Genomic DNA, 12,917 nt, shown 5'->3' with positions numbered 1-12,917 from the left:
ATCAAAGGCAATATTTCTCTCAACGATCTATTCAGTGGCGTCACCTCTGTCTCTCGATATGGCTTCCTTTCTCTATTATCCCATTGAATCCCTTCCCATACTCTCTCAACCCTCAGGGGGTAACCGTGGTACCCCCCGCTTCCCTTTTCTGAGGCCCCTTCCCTGCGATGCTCCCTATCTTTCTCCAAAGACAAAACAGCTTTCCCTGATCTCTTCGGTAAAGTGTCCTCATACCTGATATATTTCTCTACCCGCGGATATAGTTCGTGCAATGTTGCAATCTCATTCTTTGCGACCGACTGGTGCACTCCCGTCCCTGGAAGCAACCCTCGCTCAAATGCGATAACTGCGGTCCTCTCATCCAAATTCTTGACCTTCAACGTCTCAGCCTTGAACCGACATAGATACTCTCTCACTGTCTCTGCCGACCTCTGTCTCATGTTGAACAAGGCCGCGATGTCCACCGCACGCTTCTTCTGGTGTATGAAATAATCTACAAAGGCCTGTTCCAACTCTTGGAAATTCCTTATGCTCCCTGCCGGTAATCGATAGTATCAATCCGATGCCTCACCTTTCAAACTGGCCGGGAACATCATGCATCGCAATCCATCATACCGCGACTCCTGCCATAACGGTATATGTTGCCTGAAATGGTGGATATGGTCCACTGGGTCTCCTTTCCCATCGTACCTCTCGAATCGAGGTTGATTAAAGCGTTTTGGGACCTCCGAAGCCTAAATGCCATCCGCCAAAGGGTTGCGGTTTAGCCCCGCCACCACTTGGCTAGCCGCTCCTCCGCGAATTTTCCCCTTCTGCTGGTTTGCTTCTCTGTCATTGTCTATCATCTCTTGCACCTGTTCGATTGTCAAGCCGGCCACTGGATTTTCCACGAGGTTTGGCTCCTCTTCTTCCTCCTCAGAGCTATCATTTGCCTCTCCACCCGTACCTTCCTCTTCTCTTTCCCTTTCTCTTCTCAACCTGTCGTTCTCCTCTTTTAGCCTCCCGATCTCTTCCCTCATAAGTCGTGTCTCCTCTGTCTCCAGATCCTCTCTCCTGCCTCCTTCTTCATCAATCACCGCCTCTGGTGTCGGTTCCTGCACTGCCACTCTCTTCGGTCTGCCTACTTGTTTCTTCGGTGCCATCTCTACTTTGCCTTTGTTCTGTCCCCACAGACGGCGCCAAATGTATTGACCTAAAAACTCAACTGTTCTATCGATGAGAAGTGATGGACTTACAACCCTCTCTTTCTCTCTCTCTCCCTTTCACTGTGCGGCCTCCTTTTTCTCTTCCTATGTCCTTCTCTTTATACCCACTTCCTCTCACTTCCTGACCGTCCAGCTGTCCTCCCATCTGACTGATCCCCTTCCTGTCGTACACTTGCCACGTCCGCAATCTAGGGTTTCTCGGCTAGGATCGCATACTTCCCGGTTTACCTTACTAAGATGCACCCCATTTGGTGTCTCGCTGACCTGGTCCTTTCCCTGGCTCGGTTCCTATGCTCCTGCTCTATCATATTACTCTGCCTCCCATATGATGTCTGCTGACCTGGCATCCTTTTCATAATTGGACCCATACACTAGACACGGCACATTATTGAAGCAAGATATTGCTTTTGGTATGAGTTATTATCTAAGGTGGACACCTTACACTTGGAGTGGATGCTTGAACTTGAATTTAAGAATACACAATTGTCGACTAAAACAAAGATGTTAAGGATAGTTATGTTTTCATACATTTTAAAAAAAAAACATGTCTCGTCCCTATTTAATAGGCTATCTTTATATCCACTAATGTGCAATTAATATTTCTATTAGGCTGCTAAGATGATTTTTATTTTGCAACTTATTGTTTTCATGTATTAGTTTCTAACAATAATTTTTGTACCAAATGGAGGTGCATACCCGTTTTTATATTGCTAAATAGCTACAATCAATACTCAATATAACTAAAATCACAAACTAGGATAATAGACCTGATCGTTTCTGCCCAAACAAAAAGGACTTTTGGTTAGTCGATCTATGCATAAAAGATACCAATGGAATTGTGAAAGAAAGTGCTAATGAGGCACTCTCTTTTGCTTACATTTCCATATGTGAGTTCTATTCATTTTGCCATTCTTTTGTTTTAATGTTTTCTTTAGGAAATATGGATGGTGCAAACTACAAAGATAAGAGGATCTCTACTATTTGCAAGTAGAAACAATGAATATATATATATATATATATATATATATATATATATATAGAGAGAGAGAGAGAGAGAGAGAGAGAGAGAGAGAGAGAGGTCTTATATCTCTTGGATATGATAATACTGGGTCATATGATGGACTTAATAATACATTTGAAGGACGTGGTAAGTTGTAGAATGGATAGGCTATGAAGTGAAATGATGAAGGATAGAAGATGGCATTTGGAAATAACATCATTGAGGTGAATAGTATTGCTTACACTTTATTTGATTAAGAATATGAGTCAAGACTCTTGAAGGAACCAATTTCATATACAATTGCAGACATCAGACATGTAACCAAATGAGCTCGGAGGAGTCCCATTAGTTGCATATTACCCCAATTGTACTACCTTAGTTATTTTTTCTTTATTTGGTAAGTAGTACATGCCTTAATGTTTTTTATCTTTGCCATGTTCTTAGCAAAAAAATTTGGTATCCTATATAATAGCGTTGAATGATTGTTTTACTGATTTGCTATATGTTTTTTGTTTGCAAATATAATTATTTTGGGTACCCAATTATTTTTATCATTGTTTTTTTTTCATTATGTTTATATATTTAGATTATTTTTGGAATACAGGTCTAAGGGATGGATGTCGTTGATGACTTGATGTTGTTAACGAGTTCTCCTGAAGAGTTACATTGATCCATAGGCATGAACTTATTTAAAAAGCTTAGAACCAGTCAAGATGAAATTAATTATTTTTTTTAACAATCTTTCATTAGATTTTACTTAAATACAAGTATTATGTACTTGAACTGGCATGATTTCTAATTTTGTATAAAGCACCAATATATATGAAGGACTCATAAATATAGGGTTGAGAATGTTCTATAATAAGTATTGTGCTAATTGTCATTGATGGTAGAATTCATGAGGCAAGATCACTCCTTTTGACTTACATGAGTACACACCTACACCGACACTATCAACATACTAACCACTCTCTGTTTTTCCCTAATTTGCATTTTAATTAAAAAAATAGAACCTGTTCAAGTTTTTTTTTTTTTTTTTTTTCAAAATTTATTTACTTAAATTAAATAATAACGACACCCGTTCAGTGAATTGTTATGGAAAGAAGATAGGGCTACAGATTGCAACTAAACTTGAAAAAAACAATAAAATAAAGTACAACCCGATAGAATTTGTAAGGTGAAGCATATAAGCAAGCAAAGAGAAAATTCTGAGAGCAAAGGTTCTGTAAATAATCCAACTAGCCAAAAAAGGCCTTCTGACCAGACCATTCCATTGCGTGAACCCACCTTCCTTAAGTTTTACTATATGAGTTTCAATATACTTTGGAAATAATATTTTTGATACATAATAAAAAAAATTATAAAAAAGGTCCCCGTTTGTTGAACAGGTCCAAAAATCTAGTGATAGTCTAATGAACCATAGCTAAACCTCCATTAGAGGGTTTGATCGTAGCTTTGATGAAGACTTGATGTGTTAGTATAGAATAGTTGTATTAAAGGGCGTAAAAGTCTAGGGTTTTCTATTTAGCAATAAGTAAAATAAACCTAGACTAGAGGGTAGTTTATACACGATGAGAATGGGTTTCAACTTCCTCTCATGCTAATTATTAGTTGATTAGAGATACTATGAATAATTAGGGATAAAAATACCTAACCTTTATGTTGAACCTTGTGTGAAAACAGAAAGATTAAGGTTGCAACAAACTCTATATTAGCATGTTAGGGATTAATCAATGTGGATTTCAAATCTCTCTAATTCCTTCTTTATATTCATATCTTAATATTTAATTACCATAGTTTAATTTAGAATATATTCAATATTAGTTTTCACCATATTAGTTCTATTTAAAATCATTACTCTCATGTTGTTTAATTGTTCATCATTAGTGGAATTAGTTATTATCTAATGCAATTAAGAGTGGAACGAATTCTTACTCTAGTTTTATTGCATGATAATTGAGAGTAGAACTTTGATATAAAAAGACATACAAATTATTATTTACATCTTCCTAGTCTCTTTAGCTAAGTAGGAGTAAAAGCTTAAATTTCATTCTATCAAATGGCGTCGCTGCCATCTTAGTTGTCTTTAGAATTAAATTCCCTTAGTTTTTCAATTTTACAAACAGCCCAATCCACCCACCCACCCTATTGTTCACAAGTGTTTGGTTATTTCCGCCTTGATTCCTTGATTCCTGACTGTGTTTCTGTTTTCTGAAAACAAGATTTTGCTTCTGGCCTCACGGGAAGTCTATTGGAAATTTTCAAAGTTGTATACTCGAAGTGCACACGCGCCCTATTTACACTATATCTAAACTCACACACACCCTGCCTTCCAGTAACTTTGTTTCGTGTTTTCTTTCCTATTTCAAGGCCCAACCCATTAAGAAATCGCGCGAAAGTCTGTTTATAAAAAAATTAACAGAGCGCGCACACACCCTTGCTACCTTATAATTGAGCGCGCCCGCGCCCCTTTAAAGAAAGCCCGATTTACACAGGTTAGTTACAGGTCATCTTTTCATTAGAAATAATTGTTGATTCAGTGTTCCAATCTTATACAGGACACTGAGGTTACGAATTGAATATTCTTTATTCATTGCTAGTGAGATGTATAGATATCTAAGAATACATAAGGAAACATTAATTTTATTTCTTAGTCATTGTAGTATAAATAAAGTTTGTGAGTATCTTCTCTGTAAAACTCTCACAAGGCTATACCTCATCCACTAGGGAAATCCTACTTGTTTAAGGCCTTATTAGCTTTGGTCAATGTAATCGCACTCGGCGAAACGAGATTAGTTAGAACTCCATTTTTGGTCACTTATTTTAATTTCTCATCATTGCTTGAGGACAAGGAAAATGTTGTTTGGAGGTGGTTTGATAAGAGCCTAAAATTGTAGTTTTAACCCCTTGATAATATTATATTTAGACCAATTATGTTTATAATAAATAAGAATTAGTACTGTTTACGTATTTTTGTGTATTACAGGTCTTGGAGTCAATTATGTGAAGAAATATGTCACTTTTGCAAAAGAAAGGAGCAAAAATTGGTTGCTAAGAAGTTCTATGGTTAAAGCCCAAGTTTCAAGGAGAAAAAACATTTTTAATGCCTAGTCAAAGTTGAAAAGTTAAAGTCAACGCAGACAGAAATAGAGCATAAAAGTCAATAAAACTTTCGTAGGCCGTATCTTTGGACTCAAACCTCAGAAGTGGGCCTTTTATATGTCAAAACGACCGGATCGGAAAGAGCTTTCTAATGGTCTAACTCTTGATCTAATAAGAGCAACAAAAGTAGACGAAAAGATTGTTAGAATAATTTCCAGTAGAGAAACCCTTTTTGGACTTAAGTAATTGGGTTTTGGGCTTGATTTAGTGGCCCAAAACATAGCTTCAAAGCCCATGCACGAAATTGTAAACCTAGCCTTCTCCTATATAAAGTGGACTAAGGTAAAACTCTAACTCTCTCATACCTCTTCTCTTTAGTCTAAACCTAGTTTATGTTTATTAGCCTAGCCACTATTAATACAATTCAAGTTATTTTTAATACAAGTATTCCTTTAATTATGTCTTCTTCTTCTCATTATTTATTCCATGATAGTCTAATGAACCATAACTAAACCTCTATTAGAGGGGTTTGATTAAAGCTTTGATGAAGACTTGATGTGTTAGTATAGAATAGTTGTATTAAAGAGCTTCAAGTTTTGGGTTTTCTATTTACCAATAAGTAAAATAAATTTAGACTCAAGGGTAGTTCATTTACCATGAGAATGGGTTTCAACTTCCTCTCATGCTAATTATTAGTTGGTTAGAGATACCATGAATAATTAGGGATAAAAAGACCTAACCTTTATGTTGAACATTGTGTGAAAATATAAAAATTAGGGTTACAACAAACTCTATATTAGCATGTTTGGGATTAATCAAGGTGAATTTTAAATCTCCCTAATTCCTTTTTTATATTCACATCTTAATATTTAATTGTCATAGTTTAATTTAGAATATATTCAATATTAGTTTGTACCATATTAGTTCTATTTTAAATCATTACTCTCATGTTGTTTAATTGTTCATATTCATCATTAGTGGATTTAGTTATTATCTAATGCAATTAGGAGTGGAACGAATTCTTACTCTAGTTTTATTACATGATAATTGAGAGTAGAACTTTGATTTAAAAAGACACGTAAATTATAGTTTACTTCTTCCTAGTCTCTTTAGCTAAGTAGGAGTAAAAGCTTAAATTACATTCTATCATTGAGCTTCACATGGGCTGAATAGGAAGACTTCAGATATATACACTATTCCCGTGCTTTAATGCAGGTTTAACCATTATTTTTACGTTAACTGCGAAAACCTGCAAAAGTACGAAAATATAATTTTTTCATTATTATTAAACATATAATTAACCAGATTGCTATGTCTCTATGTGGTTTAATATTATAGTTTTAGGTACTTATCACACCACCCCCAAACAACACCTTGTTTGTTCTCAAGCAAAGAAAAGACATTAAAACAGATAAGTGGTAAAAAATGTGTAATCCTATACTAATTTTTGTTTCGCAGAGTGTAGTTACATTGACCGTATGCAATAAGGCCTTAAACCACTAGGAATTCCCTAGTGGATGAGTTATAGCCTCATGAGAGTTTTCAAGAGAAGATACTCACAAACTTCATCTATACTACAATGACTTAGTAACAAAAGCTTGTTTCCTAAATTTATCTCAAATATCTATACATCTCTCTAGTAGGGAATGATGATTAATTCCTTTGAAACTCAAGTTAATATGCATACAATAATTTAAACATCTATATATAAATATGCATATAGTGAACTTTACATTGAAATGTACAAGCAGGGCCATTTCTGGATCCTTTGGAGAGCGTCCCTAAATAGGTTCTCACAGGTATGCGTCGAAACACAAATTCGCTCATAATTTTTCCACTCAGGTGTCGCTAACTCCAGTGTGAAGTGGCACACTTTTCCTCACATCTCAATTACAAACAGAGGAGCTGAGGTCGATCAATCACATCTACTACTTATTATCACACCATCCTACTCTTAATTAAGCTAGAGGTCTTTATTAGGTATTGTGGGGCTTAGGTGGTGGTGTAGAAGAAAATGGGAATGGAAAAAAAAATGCAAGTATGAGAGAATAAGGTTTTCAAAATATTTACATTAGAAAAATCCTTATTTTCTTTTCCTACTTCTAGATGAGTTACCATACTTTGAACTTTTAAACTTTTGGACTCCTTTTGATTTGATTTTTGGGAGTTCAAACTTTGATATATATATAAACTGAAAAGGCTAGAAACTGATATTTATTTTGGGACAAGTCTTTCTCTTTATTTTTCCACTTTTCATCATATTTCTCATACTCATCATTTAGGTGGGTTTATTTTATTTGGGGTTAATAGATGGGTAAGGAATTGTTGGTGAAAGTGAAAGGTTTGATGAAAGATTCAGTAGGGTGATTAGCGGCAAAATTTGTAACAGGTATGAATTTTTGGCTATATTGATCCAAAGAAGCCCTAAATTCTCGCCTAGAGTTCGGATGGTGATTAAGTAAGTAGACGCGTGATTTTCTCTATTTGAAAATCTACTCCTCTATGTCATTACTCATAATTTACACATATCGAGGCTTTTTGGTTAGATTCTCACAAGATTGATAATTTAAGTAACTAACCGTGGGTTCTAGAAACTTACTGCTATATACAATTGATGATACTCAGTGAATGAATATTCATGAAAATATGTAAAAACTATTGTGTACGTATTATCTTAATTTTCTTAAGAACAAATCCTAATTTGAATGCTAATGTGAGATTTCTAAACAATTTTCATTATAGAAAAGAAAACAAGACTTTGTCACTAAGTACATTCACTACAAAGAAAATAGAAACTATATACAACCTACAAGTTGCCTACTTTTTGCAACAGGTTTAAAGCCCACCCCCAAACAGAATGATGCTTAGTCCTCGAAGTATCAAGAGATAAATAATGAAATTACTTAAAAATCGTGAGCAAAATTAGGGTTGGATAGCTGCAACAGAAAGTTATTCTAACATAATATATTATACATAAATAAATAAATAAAAATGATAGCACACCAAACATAACTATATACAATTAGATATATATACACTGTGGCCTACTCAAATTTACCAACCACTAGATACTGATGTACTCTCGTCATCTCGAGTGAAATGCATTTCATTAGCATCACGCTAATAGATAATGGTTTACCAAATGGTGCTCCATTGTTGTTCCCCCGATTTGTTCAAATGTTCCAACATATCATCGTCGTCAGGGAAACAACGAACGTACCTAAGGTACCATGAAGGACGATCACACCATTGCTAAAACCTTAATGAACGAATTATTCTGCTCGTAGGGCACATAGAATCTATTTTAACCTAGTTGTTAAAAGTAGCTGAAAACTGTGGGAAATGTGTCCTCATAATTCGACAAGCGGTTACAGGTAAAAGTAGATATTGATGCGTAACAGTGTGAGCTCTTTTCAGATTGGTGATAACATAGTTTATGATATCAAAGAATGTATGACCTTGAGCAAGTGCATTGAATACTACACAGGCAGTATCATTGGCAGTAGAAAAATGTCAATCTCCCATGATGTTCAGAAAGATAAACAATATCGCATTCCCCACATTCATGGTCATGCTTGTTAAGAGAATGGTGGTGTCTGGCCATTTACCAGGTGCAATTCCTTCATTAATTGCAAGACCATCATCATATGTTCCATGAAAAGTAGGCCATGAAAAGGAACGGTATGAGTTATGGCTGATGTATGGCCATGTTGTCGCAGCCTCATGGCATAAAAGTATGCAACCAAACCTGGAGAATAAGTTTGGTCAAGTTGAAGAACTAGGGAAGACCACCTGATATTGGTGATGTATTCACGGAAATGAAGGCCATAAGCATGGGAATCCATCATAGCCTAGAAGGATTGCTCAAGAATAATTTTTGGTGTAGCCATGCTTGATGAAGATAGGTCAGTTAGAGCAGATAGAGGGGTAAGGCAGGGAGTCTTTACAGACTATCAATTAACGTGAGGAAATGTCCAAAATGAAATAGTCACGAGAAGGTCCCACTGTAAAGGAATAAAGTATGTCCGCCACGCCTGATAGATTAAGTGATATAAAGAGAAGAATCCAATAATGTCTATCGGGATGGATGAAAGAGTATGAAAGAAGATAAGCCCTCCTACAAACAAATTTAACACAATAGTTTAAAATTTGTCTTGAAATGATTGTTTATTGATAACAACAAGAATTATGACAACCTAATGGGCACAATATCTTTAACCACTGCTTAACAATAGAAAACACAAACAAAAAACAAAATAGGTTGACTAAGAGATAAAAAGAAGTAAAAACCTAATGTTGAAATGTGGAACAAAATCCTGGGCATTATTGATGGTGAGGATGGCTAAGTGGAAGCAGATCATTTACAAGACTGTCGAGTTGATCAATCTGCTGGATGAGATGCTGCTGAATTTCACCCTGGTGTGTGGAAAAATTGCTTTGGTTCTTCATTATAATACTGTGATTTTCCAAAAACTGTGAGTGGTTGTGCAAGAATTCTTCTTGTACCACTTCGTGCATTGCCTGACCTTAGCTTCCTATAATTCCAACAGACGTATATAGAAGATCTCCTAACGGGCGTGTAGTGTTCGCAGACCTTGGTGAAGAAATTGGATGCCTTCCATAGGATTAAAGATGTTCTGCATGGCATTTTCATCAAAGAGATGTTTAATGGGTGGGTTTTGGTCTTCTTGGTCTTTTGTCAGGTTCATTTGAGTATTTGGAGTCCAAAAATTAGCGACGCACTCTGCGTGAAGGGCAGTAAGGCGAGCTATTTGAATAGGTGTTTCTGGATAAATAGTTTGACAACCCCAATGCAACATAATTCGCGTGACTAGGGTAGGCAAAGGGGCTAACCGTTTTTTCGTTCTAGTGATCGAGTTCCAGATAAATTGGATTATACAAAAGTCATCCCTTTGAGTCTGCATCACCTAGACTGTGGAGAAGAGGTTTGGTCACTTCAGATGTTTTTGATATTCCAGCAATATTGTGTCCTAACTAGTGGAGAACAAATCGTTGATTATGTTGCAAAGAGCGTTGAAGAACAACGTGGTTTCTGCTTTCGAGTTCACCATGAGATACAGTGGCCTGCATTAGTTGCTTGATGGTAAAAAATTGTGACTCCTGAATAGCCAACTCAGGGCTCATCATAGGAATTTGAAGGATTTTGGAGATGATTTTTGGAATTAATTGAAAACGTTGTCCATGGGCATGGAAATAGAATTTACCATGGTCCATTTCGCTAAATTGGTAAAACATCATAACCAATTCTCTGGAATAGGTAGATGCCAAATGATATAACACAGGCATCCATCCTCGACGTATAATTTCAGTATCAAAATATGGGGAAAACAAACCGTCATGAAATTTTTTCATAAAATTTTTCTCGGGCAATATTTGTCTTAGTTTAGCCATTTGAAATTATATGTGAGGGAAGAATGGTGAAGAATGATTGAAATGAAGATGGCGGAAGGAAAGATATTTATAGCCAATATATGAATATTAACGGATCAGGATGGCAAGTGCAGTTAGATTTGGAATTAATATGTGGGAAAAAAAACACATATAGAACAGGTGCTCTTGTCGCATCACATTAATGTGATAGGACGTATCGAGTATGGATATCTAAGGTGGGTCTTTTAATGTCAGATTCCTGAGACAATTAAGAGGTTTTTACAAATAGTAGATAATACGGAGGAAGGTTTCACATGGCAGTTAGACCAACACGAATTTTCTATCTTGAGTTGTCAAATAGGGCATTTAAAGTCACGCCACTAAGACTATTATTGAGGCATGCAAAGAGATAGAACGTACAGAGGAAGGGGCCACAATATAGTTAGACCTACACATAAATTCTGAATTGATGTAGCAAACCTCAATAATGGAAGATGGTAAAATTTTATAGAGTTGCTTGCGCGACATTTGTTAGGCATACCTAAGTAGCGTGTGTGACTTACTTTGAACACAATGAGTCGAGATAGATTTATTTTTGTGAGTGATTGATTTTTTTTTTTTTTTTATGGGGTTTTATGATTTTTTATGTTTATGATAAGGTAAAAATACAATTAATACACACAAATATTAAATAGGGAACTTCTCCATTAAATACGTAAACTATACAAATGTTTGAGAATTATTTAACACACCACACTAATATACAAAGCGACAAAAGAAATGAGAGATGTACGTTACATAGATTTTCGAGAATTAGATGCATAACCAACAATATGACAACGATAAATAATGTTAGCAGGAAGACCTTGAATGCATCCTCACATTGCTACTTTTCAAAATTTTCGATCGGATCCATTATGTTGAAGAATATGAGAGTTGGTGAAGATTTATTTGTGGAGAGTGAGAGAATGTGATGAGTGAAGTATGGCTAGGAGGGTCAAATTTTATAGCAAAAAACATGACCGTTTGTGGATAAGTGTGAAGAATAAAGTCGTTGGGCCTAGTGGTGGACCAGACCATTGAGCATACTTTTGGATCAGTCTGTTGGACTTAATCATTAGGCCCAATGCATAATGCAACAGATTAATCTATATTTATATAAGGAAGGCAGTAATCTTATACGTAGATAATTTCTCATTTAATTTGTCTCAAGATACAAAATTTTGAGAAAGTAATTAACACACTATTTTACAATAATAGAAAAATAAAATTCAATTACGTAGAGGAAACAAATGACAGAAGTCATTATTAAACTAGAAGGAGTAAAGCTACTATTATGAATCTTCAGGGTTAGCTGAAGATGAACCAGGGTTACGACGATGACGTTGCCAACGAGCTCCCAAGGTGGCTAGCTGATCATGAATATCCTCTATAGACTGCAGCACCTGACCCTGAAACTGGTGTTGGTTTGCCATGATCATGCGCTGAAACTCGTTTTGACGAGTACACATGTTATGCTGGAATTCACCCATGGAAGTTTCCATATTCACTTGGCGTGTGAACATGTTACACATGCCAGTGTTGATCGAGCATAATGCTTCCATGGGGGAGATGCACGTGATCATGCTCTTCCACTATTTTCGCTGTAGGGTCCCAGTGATCCATGACATGTCTCGAAAATCCCAAAGTTTTCAAAGGGCCTCGTGGGAATTAACAGAGTATCAGACTGGAACCTTAAATGAATCATTATCTGTGTAACAAGAACAACAAGAGGAGCTAACTTGTTAGTGGCTTGAGTAATGATATCGTCGAGGAAATGCACCATGCAGAAATTTCTCTTCCTCTCTTGTAAGATCCACATCAGGTGAAGGAACGTCTTGTTAACGTCTGATGTCTTTAAGGTGGCAATCATATTGTAGGCCACCCATTGAGTGACCGCCAATTGGTTCCATCCCAGTGAGTGTTTGTACGTGCATCTCAAGCCGTCATTGTATTCTCCCTTGATTAGCGTGTCAATCATCAAGTCTAAAGTGGTTGGGTACTCCGATATCTGCAATGTCGGAGTATAGTAGTTGATTGGAATACCAGTGATATTGGGCATCAATTCCAATGTGAGTTCACGTTCCAGCCCATCCACCGCAATCCAAAATTCATTCCCTCGAAAACCACCATTGTTGTAAAACTTCAAAACCAAATCTTCGGAGTAGTATTCCGCATTT

The sequence above is a fragment of the Coptis chinensis genome, chromosome 5 (genome assembly GCF_015680905.1).
Source record: "Coptis chinensis isolate HL-2020 chromosome 5, ASM1568090v1, whole genome shotgun sequence".
Classification (NCBI taxonomy): domain Eukaryota; kingdom Viridiplantae; phylum Streptophyta; class Magnoliopsida; order Ranunculales; family Ranunculaceae; genus Coptis; species Coptis chinensis.
The sequence above is the reverse complement of the archived record's forward strand: the minus strand, read 5'-3'. Positions refer to the sequence as shown.